The 17,110-nt window shown below is 44.0% G+C and overlaps 1 long non-coding RNA gene across 13 annotated transcripts in view; it reads left to right on the top strand.

Annotated features, from left to right (window-relative positions):
* The window catches only part of LOC138843694 (uncharacterized), a 240,821-nt gene that overhangs the window by 12,504 nt on the left and 211,207 nt on the right, over positions 1-17,110 (top strand). The gene's annotated exons all lie outside the window — the stretch shown is intronic.

Below are 17,110 nucleotides of genomic sequence, written 5' to 3'. Positions count from 1 at the left end.
GAGTGAGAGGAAAGAGGGAGAGTCAGAGAGTAAGCTTCCACCCATGGTTCATTCCCCAGATAGCTACAATAGCCAGGGCTGGGCCAGGCTGAAGCCAAGAACAGAAGTTCTATCCAGGTCTCCCATGTGGGTAGCAGGGACCAAGAACATGGGCCTTCCTCTGCTGCTTCCCAGGCACATTAGCAGGAAGCTGGATTGGAAGAAGAGTAGCTGGGCCTTGAACCAGCACTCTGATATGGGAGTCCAACATTGCAAATAGTGTCCTAACTCCCTGGGCTGCAAAACTGGCCGCCCCTCCCTGCCCCCACCAAATGACTTTAGATGCACGGAATCACGTGGTGCGTATTTTTGTGTGATATTTTTCGTCCGACATTGTGGTGGTGAGCATCATAGTGTTGTTTCTGCAGCAACAGTACACTCATTCTTGTTGCTCTTGCACTTCACTGGATGAGCACATCAGGCTTTATTTGTCCTTTCCACCATGGATGAACATTTAGGTTACTTACGGTGTTTGTATGAGTGACATTGCTGTGTACAATCTTGCTTGTAAGCTTTGCTTAATGTGTGCACTATTAGCATTGGTGGTCGTATACGTAAGGGTGGCATTGATGGGCCAAAAGAGTGTGCATATGCTCAGTGTTAGTAAATTCTAAACATTTCCCCAATGTGAAGATGGCAGTCAACACCATGGATTGAGGGTTTGGGCAGCTCTGCATTATCATCGTTACGTGATACTGTGTCTTCTGTTTGGCCTTTCTGGCAGCTATATGAATGGCATCATTTTTTGGAAGATATACTGCAAAATGTAAGAGATAAAAGAACATGCATTTTCATGTTTTGAAGATTAAATAATGTCACGAGAGAGATAAATGTGGGGGTGACCGCACTGGTGACAGATCACTTACGGGTATGGATGTTTTTGAGAATAGGTCTTTAGTCTATAAAAGATTGCAGAGTTGCTTCAAAATGTGGCATCTTAGAATTTAAATAAAAAATAAAGCCCTTTTTTTTGCTCTATTTCATGTTTCAGAGGCGTTTTGAAGAATTGTGATCAATACCCGATTGCAGGCTATTCCACCAGTGGATAATCCACATCAGCACAAAAAAAGGCTGCAGTAGGGAGTCTGCTCACCTGCTAAATACTCTGAAGCATTTTTCTCTGAGAAAATCTACATTCAGCTGTCATTTATTAGTGCACTGTCTTTTATTTCTACAACCTAAGTTTGGAAGGAAATCTATACATGTTAATTATTGCATCAGAGCTGTTGAAATTTGTCATTCCCTGCTCTAAAAATCACTCTGAACATTTTCGCAAAGTGCTCAGCCCTGTGCTGACCACACAGGGACATCTGAGCCTAAATGTCCTTTAGGAATGCATTTGGTGGTGGTGACCAATGTGTTGACTAAGAGTAACTCAAAGTACTTACCTCCATTCATAATTAGAGACAAATATTTGCTGCTAGTTGCAGGTATGTTTTCAGCTGCTCAGCAATGTCTTTAAAGCATCTGGTTTTCAGTCATTCTGCTCCTTTATCCTTAATGCAACAACTTTCATACTCTGCTGTTGCCTCATGATCACAAAATGGCTGCTCTACTTCAGGTATCACATCTGCACTCAAGAAGTGACAGGTCATGTCAAGAGTCTCAGGTGATCACTGACATCATAATAAGAGTGTTCATTGTTAAATCAACAACAGGAGTCACTGTGCACTAGCTTCTCATGCAGAACCTCTGTCCTCAAAGAGTAGTATTATAATTATATCTAAGTGCTCACAAAAGATGTATCATTCTTGGGTGCTTCTTTAAAGTTAATTAAGTTTCTAAAAAAAAAGCAAAATTAACTTCGAGATGCAATGACTTTGAACAGCCCTTGTCTAACTGTTAAGGAACGATTTTTTTTTTTTTCATGCAAATTGTGGACTCTTGGTATAGAATTGGTCTTCTGTGTATAAAGTTAATTGAAAAATAGATCTTAGTGGAGAATGGGACTGGGAATGGGAGGGGGAGGAGGAGGAGGGGTGGGAGATGGGTGGGAGGGTGGGTATGATGGGAAGAGTCACTGTATTTCTAAAATTGTACTTATGAAATGCATGAAGTTTGTAAAATGTTTCTTGGGGGGGGGGGAAGAAAATATCCTTGAACCCACAACTATGGTAGATAGGCCTAATCACAATAGTGTCTACACTGAGCCTTGGCATGTTTCTCAACTTAGGGCCCCAGGCAAGCACTGACAATCAAGTCATATTCAACCTTGAAATGAAACCTGGTTGCCACTCAGGGAGTAGATTAATCTGAAAATAAAAAACTTTCTTACCTAGCTTTTATAGTATTCTTGAAGTCCTCAAAGTTTTTATAGCTAATGAAGTAATTTTCTGGTTCCACTAAGATAGAGAATTGTGGTTCTCTATGTGCAAATAAATACAGTACAGTTGAAATTATAACTGTATTTCAAGCGAGGGATGTTTTGGTACAATGAAGTATGTGAACATCAGCAACACCAATAGTCTTCACTTCATCATGATTATCATCAGTGTCCCTGGAAAACCTCGCGCTCTTCCACCATACACTCAGTCTTGTCTTTCTGTTCCAACAGCCCTGGCCAGTATGGAGCCACTGGTGCTACTGTCATAGAGTGTGAGCTTTGTAGGGACAAAGTCCTGATCTTGTTTATCTGTGTAAACCTTCCCCCCAGTAGTAAAGGTTTCATTAATGTTTATTAAATTGGAAACCCTTAAAAAATAAAAAACACAGAAAAAGAAAAGTCAATTCCAACCGTATTTTTCCTATTTATCAAGAAAAGAGGCTCTAAAAGATGTCTGCTTAGACATCTGTATTTGTGATCTATTCTGTGAAATAAATAACCTTCAAAATCAATGGTAAGACAATAAGAAAAAGAATAGTGCATAGAATAAAACAGATTAAAAGAAAAACTAAATAATGATCACTTTTACAGTTTCTATGGATTGGGGATTCTAGAGGCTTAACTAAGGGTGCCCGGCTCGGGGTCTGTCAAGGTTGGTGGACAAGAGGTTGGCAGAGGCTGCAGGCATCTGAGAGTGTGACTGGGGCCCAAAGGGCCACTTCTTAGGTGGCTCCCTGCCAAGATGGCCATTGTCAGGAGGCCTCAGTCACCCGTCACCCAGGCCTTTCCATAGTCTCCATGGAAACCTCACAATATAGCAGTTAGTTTCCAAGTGACCCAAGAGACAGCAAGGCAGAAATCCCGCTGTTTATGAAGTAGCCTCACTAGACTCTGTGGCTTGACTGTGTTCCTTCCAAGATTCAGGGGCTGCTGTGTGAAAGTGATGAGGCCAGGTGAGCATTACTGTCATGGACGGGACCAAGGCCCTTATCCAAGAGGCTTCCCAAAGCACTCAGCTTGCTCGCCGGCTCTGGCGCCTCTGCCAGGTGAGACCACGGCAAGAATGCCTTCGAAGAACCAGATACTGTTGCCTGAGTCTCAGACTCCGAGCCTCCAGTACCCCGAGAAATAAATTTCTGTTCATTAATCACCCGGTGTGAGGTATTCAATTATAGAAGCACAAAGCAGACTAAGATAGTCACCTCTACCTTCTGCAGGGAGGAATACCAAAGAATTTGTGGACGTATTTTTAAGCCACTGTTGCTTCTTTAACCGACTCAGATTCACATGGTCAGGATAATGTCAGTGGAGTGGAGTCTGGGAAATAAATGTAACTTTGGAGGCTATGCCAATTCTTCTCTGGAATAAAACGTGGGCTCTGCCAGCAAGAGGAAAGAGGAAAGGAACAGTAAGGAGGCAACCAGCTCAGGAATTTCTATGGAATGTAATCTTTGAAAATTTGAATAATTCTAGAAGAAATAAACAGTTTAGAATAGGTACAACAATTTCGACTCTTTGAAGGTGAGTAGAGGAATGACCATATGTATTTGACGTCAAAATATAAGATGAACCAATATATAGATAAGTGAGTAGAAGCCAATGTACCTAAATCCTAATTTATAGGAAATTAATATTCAAAGGGAAGAATTTTTCACAAATGATATTGGAAACTGGGTGTTTGAAAAAGATACATTTATATTTTTTGCTACACAGTAAATTCTAGATAAATTAGAAAGTAAAACATGAAGAAGGAAACCCCTAAAAGAAACTAGAATACACATTAAGTGAATATTTACCTGATTCCAAATGAGAAAGAAGCATCTAAGTGTTCAAACAATGGAGCAAATAGCAAAATGAGATTGATTTTAATATTTAAAATTAAAAACTATGTCAAAAACACCATAAAAATTTAAAAGCAAATGAGATTATGCATTATTGATATTTTGATGGGATATGTTTATTAACAAGAAAAATACTTTAGTTTTGCTTGAGGTCTATGGCCCTTTTCTATGGAGTAAATATTTCAGAAATGAAAAATAAAACAGTGGGAAAACATTAATATATAATGGGTTAATATAACTGATAATAAAACTTCTATATTCTCAATAAAATAAGCCAAAATGTAAGGTTAAAAATTCACAGAACAGATGGAACAAATGGCTAGTAAATAGGAATAAATGGCCAACTTTGTTAGTAACCATACTGATACAAATAAAAGCAGAAATAAAATTTAACGTTTTCTCTATCAGATTAGCAGAGATTGCTTAGCATAAACACTCAGGGCTGGCCAGAATATGATGAACCAAGGATAATCTCGCATTGTTGCTGTAGGCAAAGCAATCTGACAACCTTCAGCAAGAGCTGTCAGCAGCTCGTTTTTATCTGATAATTTCAATCAAGAATGTAGCCTAAGGAACAAAAATATTTAAAAATGTATACATGAAGTCCTGTATATCAATATCATTTGTAGTAACAACAAAAAGGAAATTACCTAAGTGTCCCCCCATATACTCAGAGCTAAACAAATCATAGAATGTTCATATGATGGAATACTAAGTTGCTCTTGAAATATTTTAATGAGTTTTAGTGACTTTGAAAAATGTTCATAATATAATTTTAATTACAGGAATAATACACAGTAAATAAAGTATATGTTATACATGATTATGAAGTATATATCATATAGAGTAAAATAGTTTGGGAGAAAATACAACAAAATGTTTCAACAAAATATTTCCTGAGAGTCCTTTTGTAGAATTATGAAAAACTGTGTTTTATTTAGATTTTACATATTTCTCAGATTTTCTGCAAGATGTTGCTTTTGTGATTAGCAGAAAGTGCTCAATAAACTCTAAATGGACTATTTCATTCTATATTGAGGAGTCGCAGTGTATGAGAAAGAGACAGAGAGAATTTATGTACTATAATTCTAAGGAACTTATGTATAGAAATGTTAAAACTCATTTTGTCAGGAAGTGATAGATTAAATCCTACAATAATGCATTAACTCTTTCAGGTCACTAAGGGACCAATTAGTGCATTATGCTAAGGGGTACTAAATTGTATATTACTAGCCTGGAGGAGACCAGCCATGTCCCGAAGCTCTAACTCATATCGCCACTGGGAAGTGATTCAAATCTGGGAAGAAGCTGGTTCATCGAATATTAATTGAATGGGTGAATAAATGACGGGCAGGCAAAGAAAAGCTAACAAGCTAACATTTATTGATTATTTACCATGTGCCAGGGGCTTCCCATTCATTATCCCATTTAATTCTCATGGCAACCCTTTGAGGCCCATTTAATTAATACCATTTTATGGGGGAGGATACTGAATTCATACCATGGATGTAAACAGTTTCCTGTCTTTCATATAGCAAGAGGCTGGCACTGTCTTAGAAAGTCACTTAACTGCTGTGCTCAAGAACACAAAATCCCTTTTGGTTCCACAGTCTTTTTTTTTTTTTTTTTAATTTATTTATTTATTTGAAATTCAGAGTTCCACAGAGAGAGAGAGAGGTCTTCCATCTGATGGTTCACTCCCCAATTGGCTGCAATGGCCAGAGCTGTGCGGATCCGAAGCCAGGAGCCAAGAGATTCTTCCGGGTCTCCCATGCAGGTGCAGGGGCCCAAGAACTCAGGCCACCTTTTACTGCTTTCCCAGGCCACAGCAGAGAGCTGGATCGGAAGTGGAGCAGCTGGGTCTCAAACCAGTGCCCATATAGGATGCCAGTGCTTCAGGCCAGGGCGTTAACCCACTGGCCACAGCACTGGCCCCTCCACAGTCTTCTTTGGGCTGAGGAATTCATAAAATTTCACAGTTCAAGATATCATTCTTTGTTAGTGTGGCTTCTTTGAGCATACTATATAGTGCCTGGTATCTTAGGGAATAGTGGGCCAGGAGGAGCTCTGGGCAGTGAGAAACCTTCTAAGATGTCTGTCATTTCCACTGAAATAGGACTAAATTCCATATACTTTCTGAGAATTTTTAAAATTTTTCATTTGAAAGGGAGAGAGAGAAAGAGAGCGAGCGAGCGAGAAGGAGCTCCCATCTGCTGGTTCACTCCCCAAATGCCCACCGTGGCAGAGGCTGGGCCAAGCTAAAGCTCGGAGTCAGGAGCCCAGTCCAGGTCTACCCCGTGGATGGTTGGCAGGATCCCGACGACTTAGCCATCACTGCTGCTTCCCAGGGTCTGCATTAGCAGGAAGCTGGAATTGGGAACTGGAGCAGGACTCCAACCCAGGCGCGCAGTATGGAATGCGGTCATCTCAGCCCCTGTCTTTAAGTGCTAGATCAGACACTTACAGTAAAGAGAACTGGAGGAGGGCAAAAGAGTGTTAGGTATTCATGAAAGAGGGCAAGGCAGGCCCCAGGGGTAAAAGAGGCATAGAGTAAGGGGTTGGGGTTGCTACCTACTCACTGTTGGTGTCACAAGGGTGCCTAGAAGCCATTTCTCCTGCAGTCTCCTACAGGCAGAAGGCAGGCATTTGCAAGCCTGGAGGAGGGTGTTTTGTGCCCTGGAGCTAAGGAAATTGGTTTGTAAAAAGGAATGCTTTCCTGACTCATTTCATTAACAAGATGCTGTGGTCCAGCAAGTTGGCTGCTACAGACAAGTAAAGGACACAGGAAACTGACATCAACAGTGCTGGAGCAGAATCCATTTCTTACAGGAATCCTGACTAGGGGAAGAGCTGGTTGCTCTGAGTGTTTCTATTTAGAGGATTTTACCCCTGAGAGGAAGCACTTTCCTGTACAGGTGTTGAGACAGTTTCACATTTTAGACAGGTGAAAGTTTTGAGCATAGAATTTCCCATCTCTATATTTTATTGTAAAGAGTATTTGAGGAAGGGATACAGAAAGAGAGAGAGAGAGGCAGGGAGGGGGAGAGAGAGAGAAGATAGTGTGTGAGTGAGTTGCAGAAACCCAATCACTTGATCCATCACTGCCCTCTCTCCCAAGGTCTGTGTTAGCAGGGAACTGGAGTCAGGAGGCAGAGATGGGACTCGAACTTAGGTACTCTGATATGGGATTGAGGTTTCTTAATTGTTAGCACAAACCTTTACACCTAATTTTATTTTTTAAAAAAAAGACTTCAGGAAATAAAACCAAAGTTCTAAATGAAGCTTTTTTTTATTCTTGGTTTGGTTCTTGGTTTGGATACCAATTCCTTGAAAGAATAAGGAACCCAAATTTTTCATTCTCAGAAGTGAACCCAGACAACTAATGTCTTTACATAGATGTACACACAAATTATACACTGTAAGTATACAAGCACCTTCACAAGAAGTCATCCACCTGGCCTTTTGTATTGTGATCCTTTGTGTGATACTGAAACTCCTGTAGGAGGGAGAAAATCGTGATTAGGCGGAAGCAAATTGAAAAGATATTTTTCTCAGCTGGAAGCTGTTAATACTTCAGCTGATACAGACTTGGAGAATAACTTCTCTGTTGTGTGTTTAAAAAAATTAGTATACAAGCACTGGAATAACTCACAGGATGAGAAATCACAGGAGGGAGACAACAGCGGAGCAGATCTGAGGCTGATTGTTTTTCTGCTTATGGGGATGTTGCTCTTTTGCCCTAAGTCTTGGACTGACAGCTCTTCTGCGTGTTGTCTCCAGTCCTTTGGGCCTTGCTGTCTTTGAGTAAATCCTATATTGCCAGCTCAGCCACAGGCTCTGCATTCTCATAGACAGATAATTATTGGAAACATAGGTAGAGTGTGTTGGATTCTAAAATTCCTCCATAATTTAATGTTTTAAAAGATATAGTTTCCTGTTTTCTTATTGCCAAAGCAAAACATACACTTGGAAAACTTACAAAATGCAAGGGAGCAAAGCAAAAAAAGAGTCTATGTAGTAATCTTACTAGTGAGAAATAATCACTAATTAAAAGTGAGTGTATCTAGCCTACCTCTTTTAATCCAGCAGGAGAATATTTTACAAAAAATTGTCCTCATATGGAGCATATAGCTTTATAATCTTGTGTCTACTTTTTCATCTCTTGGGGTAATAGTTAAAAATGTACACTTTGGAATCGGATCCAAAAATCGGTCGAGTTCTGAGCCCACTAGTTACCGTGTGGGTGACATCAGTCTCAGTGTCCTCCTCTGCGAGGTGAGAAGCATGTCAGCGGGCTCACGTGGTGGTTGTGAGGATGAAGGTAAAGTGTGTAAAGTATTTGGCGTGCAGTAAATGCTTAATAAATGACAGCTTTACAAGGGTTATTTTTCTTCCTTTCTCTATTAACCATATTTGGGTCTTGATTCATCTTTTCTTGCTTCCTCTAATATAACTAAAATTGCTTATGTGATTAAAAAAAATCCATATTTCTTAATTTACCTTGAAGATATAGAAAAGACAGCTTTTCTATCTGGACATGATCACTTGTACTAAAGAAACAGTACTGAATATGTTCAGGTGTGGGTGATTCTATTCTATTTTAGAATATTTAATGTTGGTATGCTTCAGACAGATCAGATTAATCTGGCATTAAGTGGTCTGATGCCCAAATTTCACTATCTCCAACTCTGACTCCTCCAGTTGGATAGAGGTGAGCCAATAATCCCCAAGGCCTCTCTTCTCTGAGCACAGAATATAAGGACTAAGAGGATGCCCCTACTCCTGCTTCTGTTTTAACATCCTTTGAGAAATGGGGGAGGGAGGGACTGGGTCCTTTTTTGATAGGCAAGAGCAAGGAAGTGGCAAAGAAGGTTGAGATCCTCATTAAAGACAAGGGCTGCTGTGGGCCCTGTTTCCTTTGTTCAGCCTGCACTCTTACGATAGTCCCTGGCATGGGAAAGTGGAGGGGTGCACCCGGTAACTGGGGGGTCCTGGACTCAGAGGGGACTATATGGTGACATTTGATGTTCATCATACTCACATTCAGGGGAGTGCTGAGTCTGAGACGCCGTGCTTCTCTGGGCTCAGCAGTGAGGCAGCATTATGGCATGGGCAGCCGCGGTGAGGCGTGGGCAGCCATTGGCCTTCCTTTCTTTTCCTTCTTTGCTTGCTGCTCCCGGTAAGTGGAGCTATTTCATTGCCCATGTGTCTGGTATAACAGAACACACCATTTAGTTAGTCAATATGGGAAGAATTTTTTTAAAATTTAAAAATATTTTATTGTGAAAATCTTCTAGCACACATAAGACTCAGTGAACGGTATAACAAACCCATGAACCTCCCATAGAACTTCAGCAGATTTTGACATTTTGCCAATTTTGCTTCATCTTTTGCCTTGTTTCTTTCCTTCTTGCCTCACTTGTTACTGCAGTATTCCACAGGCAAATCTCAGAGATTCTTCAAATGGTTCAGTATGTATCTCTGCAAGATAGACATAAGAAATAGCATAATCACTGTACTATTCATACCTAACAAAATTAGTAGTCATTTCTTAATGTCATCTAATATCTCTTCAACATTCAAATTGATTATCTAAAAAAATCCATTAGTTTGTTCAAACAAGAAGCTAATCAAAGCCTACACATTGCACTTGATTGTTAGTTCTCATAACTATTTAATTATGATAGTTTTTCCTTCCCCACCTCCTAGTTTAATGCCAATTTGGTGTTGGGAGAAACAGGATTATTCCTCCTTTAGAATCAGTGCCAACTTTGGTTGATCTGTGCAGGTCTAAGATTCTTTGGCTAACTCAGAGACCATGTGGAAAAATGTAATAACAGTGTGTCTGTGAGCATGCAAATGTGAGAGCCAGACGCCTTGTTATGCCCGCAGTCCGTGGTCCCCCGAAAATCACACCATCAGAGACAGAAGTTGAAGCCAATTAGCAGGGTCGTTTTTATTACGAGTTCCAACCGTACCGAACGTACCGGCTATCAGTGCAGACCGTAAGTCTTTTTCCCTTTCCTAGTTTTAAAGCTTGGGTTAGGGCTCTCAGTTCCGCTTTCTGTGCCGAGGTGTCTGCCGGCAGGGGCTCGGCCCATATTATCTCAGTCTCTGAAACCACCGCTGCCCCCACATACCTCCGTCCTTGATGCACGAAGCTGCTCCCGTGGGTAAACCAGGTTACCTCAGCGTTGGGCAGGGGTTGATCTCGTAGATCTTCTCTTACTCCGTGCACCTGGGCTAACACTTCGGCACAATCATGGAGTGGGGCCTCCAGGTCCGGGTCAGGGAGCAGGGAGGCGGGGTTTAGGGTGGTTGGTGGCTGAAAGAAAATTCTGAGAGGGTTTAGCAACAGCCCTTGGTAGTGAGTTAGCCGTGCATTGCTAAGCCATCGGTCGGGAGGCTGCTTTAGGAGGCCTTCAACAGCATGGGGTGTGGTGACCTGCAGTTCTTGCCCCCCATGGTTAGCTTGTCTGCATCTTTTACCATCAGGGCTGTGGCCGCTATCATTGTGAGACAAGGGGCCATCCAGCGGCTACAGAGTCAAGTTTCTTTGATAAGTATGCTTCAGGCCGTTTCCAAGGGCCTATGGGCTGAGTCAGAACTCCCTTAGCTACCCCCTTACTCTCGTCCACAAACAGTTGAAAAGGCTTGGAGGCATCAGGGAGTCCCAGTGCTGGGGCCGAAAACAGCGCTGTGTTCTCTGTCCATTGGAAGGTGCTGATCTTTTGTCATCAGGTAGAGGGGTTTGGCCAATTCAGCAAACCCAGGGATCCACAATCGGCAGAACCCGGCTGACCCCAAAAACTCCCGAACCTGTCGTTGCGACTGCGGTTGGGGGATTCGGAGCACAGTCTCCTTGCGTGCAGGGGTCAGCCATCGTTGCCCCCCTTTCAATAGGTACCCCAGGTATGTTACCTCGGTCTTGCAGAGTTGGGCCTTCTTAGCGGATGCTCTGTAGTCCAGGCTCCCCAAAGTGTGCAAGAGGTCCTCTGTTCCTCGGGTGCATTCCTCGAGGGTCTGTGCTGCTATCAGTAGATCATCTACATATTGTGAGAGGGTTAGGTTTAGGTGTGTCTGTCTGTACTCACTCAGGTCTTCATGAAGAGCCTTATCGAATAGGGTGGGAGAGTTTTTAAACCCTTGTGGCAGCTGTGTCCAAGTTAGCTGTCCGTTGATGCCTCTTTCTGGGTCCGTCCATTTGAAGGCAAAAAGCTCTTGGCTCTTAGGTGCTAGGGGTAAGCTAAAAAAAGCATCTTTCAGATCTAAAACAGTATACCATTGTTTTTCGGGACTGAGAGCACTAAGAAGGGTGTAGGGGTTTGGCACTGCTGGATGGGTATCAATAGTTCTTTTGTTAACCTCCCTCAAGTCCTGCACGGGCCGATAGTCCCCTGTGGTGGGCTTATGCACTGGCAGTAGAGGCGTGTTCCAGGCCGATTGGCACGGTCGCAGAACTCCCTGGTCTAGGAGGCGCTGAATGTGGGGTGTAATTCCCACTCTTGCTTCTAGGGGCATAAGGTATTGTCGAATCCAGACGGGATCCGCTCCAGGTTTTATCTCTATGTATATGGCTGGTGGGTGGGTGGCCAGTCCCATTCCCCCAGTCTCAGCCCACACCTCCGGGAAGCGCTGGATCCACCGGTCAATTTCTTGTCCAAGCTCCTCAGGTTGTTGGTGAATACGGTATTCATCTTCCAGGGACAGAGTTAATATTGAAACTGGTCCACCTTGTGAATCCGTCACCTTTGGCCCATCAGGTAGTAAGCAAATTTGGGCTCCTATTTTAGTTAGTAAGTCTCTCCCCAGAAGGGGGTATGGACTTTCAGGGATGACCAAGAAAGAACGGGACACTCTGTTGGTCCCCAAGTCCACAGTTCTTTTAGTTGTCCACGGCTACTTTTTGATCCCTGTGGCTCCTTGCACCTAAGAAGAGGTGGCTGATAGCTTCGCTCTGGGGCTAGTGAGAACTGAGTGCTGGGCTCCTGTGTCTACTAAAAACTGGACAGCATTCCCCTCCACTTGTAGAGTTACCCTGGGTTCAGGGAGGGGGTCTGAACCCTGTCCCCCCTAATCTTCAGAATCTTGGGTCACTAGTACAGCAGGGGGTTGCGTGGGAGGCGTTTCCTGCCATTGGCCTGGCTTGGCCCTTTTCTTTTTCGGACAGTCTCTAGCCCAGTGGCTGATCTCCTTGCAATAGGCACACTGGTCTTTATCTAATTTTTTATAGGGTGTTTTTGGGCGTGTGGAATTTTCCTGCGGTTGCTTCCCTTGAACTGCAGCTGCCACTACTCTTGTCATCTTTTCTGTTGCCCTCAACTGCTTCTCTTCGGGGGCATCCCTGTTATTAAAAACCCTCTGAGCAATCCTAAGTAAATCCTGAATGTTCTTCCCCTCCAGGTCTTCTAATTTCTGTGACTTCTTTTTAATGTCAGGAGCAGCCTGATTTACAAACGACATAACTACTGCTGCTTGATTTTCGGGGGCCTCTGGATCCATAGGCGTGAACTGTCTGAAGGCTTCCATTAATCTTTCTAAATACCCTGAAGGGGACTCTGTCTTTCCTTGATTAACCGCATATACCTTGGCCAAATTAGTGGGTTTACGTGCCGCTGCCCGGAGAGCTGCCATTAGAGTCTGGCGATAAACCCGTAGCCATCCCCTACCTTCTGCTGTGTTGGAGTCCCAGCCATCTTGTGGGGGTCTGGTCAGAGGAAAAGCATCATTGATTAAATCTGGAATGGCGATGGGTTGACCATCGTCACCAGGAACCAATTTCCTGGCTTCTAACTGGATTCATTCTCACTCCTCTGTGGTAAACAGGATTCAGAGGAGTTGTTGGCAGTCATCCCAGGTAGGTTGATGATTAAACATAACACTATCTAAAAGAGAAATCAAATCTTTGGGGTTGTCAGAAAAACGGGCACTTTGAGTCTTCCAATTATAGAGGTCGCTGGTGGAGAAGGGCCAATACTGAAGTCTAGGGTTCCTGGTGCCTTTGGGCAGCCCGATTTCTCGTGATGGTAGGGCCACCATGGAGTCGGGATGGCGCAGGCTCGCCGCTCATTGGGTGCGACCCCTCGTCCTTTCTGCTGGTCCCCCTGAGTCAGCCCCTGCTTCTCTCTCTCCCTCCAGTGGGGCTGCCCGTGCTCCCTCGTTCACTGGCTCTGCAGGCCTAGGATGAGGGAGAAGGTATGGAGGAGGGTCAAGGGGTAGGGGATCTGAACTGTCAGGCAGGACTGGGTAAAGAGGAGCTGAGGGTTTAGTGGCTCGGGGTTTAGCAGCAGCCTCCCTTGGGGGTGTGGTTTTTGCTGACTCGCCCACTCCTGTGCGCTGTAGGGCTAGAATTTTAGCTGCGGGAAGGAAAGGTGCCAGCCAGGCCGGCGGGTTATTTATTAGATCTTGCCAGACAAGAATGTAGGGGATTTGATCTGGGTAGCCATTTGGTTCTGAGAGAAAGATTTTCTCTTTAACCCTCTGTAGGACTGACCGGTCGAGAGTGCCCTATGGAGGCCATCCAACACCAAAAGCTGGCCACTCTGACTTACAGAGAGTGGCAAGTTTGTCCTTCCTGATTTCCATGCTTAAATTAGAAGCTCTATTCCTCATGTCTCTGAAATGATCCATTATGATGGTGAGGGGGGTGGTCTGCATCTGCCCCATCGTGGACCTACAATCCCTGGTTAAAAAGGGGGATTTTTGGAAGGAAGGTAAGGTTAGTCAGATAAGGGAACAAAGCAGGAACGTGTAGAGTGTCCTCTTTTCTCATCCAAAGGTAGTAACCTGAAAAATAACAGCCTCAAACTGAGAGCTTTTGGCGGAACACGCAACCACACTGACACACAGATACAGATCGCAGGCGCATTGGGCTGTCTCTGCCCGACCCAATGGACTACAATTTACACTGATAGTCCCAGATGGGGTCCGAGGAACGTCTCCCAACGGCCCCGCTGACAGTCCTATAGCGCGTCCGCCAGGACTTTTCGTTGGCCCAGATACAGAACCTATAGGCAACTCAGATAATACAGTCGACTACACAAAGACAATGCCAGCAAACTCACCCGGACTGGTCCTTCCATGACCCTTCAACGAGGTGTCTGGGTGGGCTTCGGTGAATCCTGGACGAGCCCCCCAAATTTGTTATGCCCGCAGTCCATGGTCTCCCAAAAATCACACCACCAGAGACCGAAGTTGAAGCCAATTAGCAGGGTCGTTTTTATTATGAGTTCGAACCCGGGCCTCTCTGTGCCTCCAGGAGAGGAAGCCCCCGAGAAGCCCTGAGCCCAATTCTTACAGAGCTTTTATTATCATGTACAAGCAGGCTTTAGGGGGGAATGCTATAGATCAAGTTGACACTTCTGATAATTCCCGAGACACCTGTCGCAGACTCCAGGGTAGGGGCTGGTTGTTATCTCAAACTTTAAACCTCCCTTTAACATTCCTGGACCTGGGTCAGGGTAGGGTCACATCTGGCCAGGTGGAGGGAAGGGGGAGTGTACGATACGATAATCAACTTAATGTAGTTACTGGATTACTTAGCTCAAAGACACTTAGCATTGCTTTTTATTACTACTAGTTGCCTAATAAGCTAATGTGATTACACTTTAGGTTACATTGAAATAATAGTAAAAGCTGGTTGTGCAAGTGTCTTAGCCTGAGTGAGAGGACAGGGATAACAACTTCAGCCACAACACATGGAGACGAGGAATCACTGCTCAAAGGGACTTTCTTCTGCAGAGAAGTGGAAGCGACAGACAAGCAGGACAGCTGCCTTGTGAATGACCTCGCTGATCTCATTGCTGTTCTTTTCCAGTCTCTGTACAGTTTTGTGTGTACCCACTGTGTGGCCCCTTAACCACTGTGGCTGGCTGGTTTTTGTTGGCAATGCACTGTACTCTTTCTTAGTACTTCCAGCTAGCACGGGCGGAGCAGTTATTTATATACCTACTACACGCTCTGTGGGAGAACAGAGGTGTAGTGACACCATTTGAAAGGCTTCTGCTTGCTGTCCCCAATTCACACAGATGGACTCTGCAGTTTTTTGGAAGCCACACAATCCTGGCAGTAACTGGATGAGAAAAACAAAATCTTTCTTGACATGACCTCCGGGTTCATTCCCACCATTCTGCCCTGCTTCGGGCTCTGAATGGGTGATGCAATCAAGCAGGGCATGTTGTGTCCGAATTCCCCAATCAATGCACAAGGCACAGTCGTGGATGCAAAAGCAGAGATTTATTTGTTACCAGCCCGCTGGGACCCCCTACCTGCACACAGCCATTTAGCAGTGCACAGGCAAAAGGCCCTCTTGTTTGCATAAGAGAGGTTTTTATAGCCTCACACTTACAAGGGTGCAGGTCATCTCCTATGTAGGTTACCTTCTTACTCTCTATATGGCAAGGTATTGGGACCTAACATGTTCATTGGTTCATTTAAATGTAAAGGCTATATACGTTATGTGGCGGGAAGGCCACTGAAAGGAGATGGCATGGGGAGGAACTGGCGGGAAGCATCGGGCCATAAATTCCAGGGGAGCTGGTGGAGGGCAGGAGGTCATAAATCCCAGGGGAGCTTACTTTCTTTGTTCTCAAGGACCCAGCCTGCCTCCTTGGCTGGTCCGGGAGGAGGCCTATCATGGCATTATAGCAGGCCCGCAAGCAAGCCAGAGTACAGAAGCGGAACAGGCATTTAGCAAGCTAGGGACTCCAACTCCTACAAGCACTGATTCTCTGGCCCATGCCCACCTGGACGGCTCAGTATTTCTTGGACACAATGTATGCCTTTCCAGCGTGGCCTGCTGCTTTCTCTTTTAGAATCAGGCTCCTCCTGTGCCTCCACTGCCACCTCTTGAAAGTTCTGTGGCGGCCATAACTTCGCAGTGAGGACTTTGCCTGAGCTCCCCGGCCAGAGGTGCTGTTCTTTCCTCTGGACTTCCAGATGCTGACAGTGGAAGCTGCTGCGTGAGAACCTGGGCAGAGAGGAGAGCTCTCAACTTGACCCTTTTCCTCTAAACCCCTCTGAAGAGTGTGTTCAAACACCCAACCAGAGAAAAGGGGCCAGATCCCCAGGAAGCCAACAAAAATGTAAAAACTGACCAAGAGCGACCCTATGCAGTGATAAGCACTTGGTGAATTTTCCTCATTTCCTATGTCTTGTATGTGAGTGGGAATTGGAGTTCAGTTGAATAAACTTTTTTCTTTTAGTGTTTGTTGTGAGCTAAAGATGCTGCTAGATAGGGAGAGGACAAAGGATAACAGTAGCTTAACTTTCACGATGTTTATCTTATGTCAGACTCTGTTCCAAGCATAGGACAGTTATTATTCACTTAATCCCCAGAACAATGCTGTGAGTTTGGTGCTATTATTATCACCTTCATTTTATTTTTTTGGATAAACAGAGGCATTATGGGGTTAAGCAGCCAAGTTTATCAAAGCTATATGAAAGAGCTTCAAAAAGTCCATGGAAATGCATATCTTTTTTTTTTAAAAAAAAACCGTGCATATGCAACAGAATACATTTGTCTTTTAATTCCATTTTTTCCCCCACAAAGTTTTTGAAGCACCCTTCTAAGTGTCAGAGCTGAGATTTCGATGGAGTCAAACTGGCTTAGAGAAAAGTAAGACATGGTCCTTTATCCTACAAATGTTTACATTCTGCAGATTTTAACAAGAGTGGGAGTGTGATTCTCTCTCTGTCTTAGAATCCCAGACATATTCCGCAGAACTGGATGTAACCAATAGCAGTGTGCAGAAGAACTTTGGATTAGGACACTGTTGGATACATCACAACTAAGACCAGCGTTATAAAGGGGTCTTTCTAGCATGCACCAGGAGGAGAGGCAATCATAACCTGTGCTGAGCTGAGCTTGCATTTAAACGACAAAGCCGCCCATAGAAGCCAGTAGGGC

The sequence above is a fragment of the Oryctolagus cuniculus genome, chromosome 9 (genome assembly GCF_051225735.1).
Source record: "Oryctolagus cuniculus isolate XC-2025 breed Fujian yellow rabbit chromosome 9, ASM5122573v1, whole genome shotgun sequence".
Classification (NCBI taxonomy): Eukaryota; Metazoa; Chordata; class Mammalia; order Lagomorpha; family Leporidae; genus Oryctolagus; species Oryctolagus cuniculus.
This window is presented reverse-complemented; position numbering and strand designations above follow the sequence as displayed.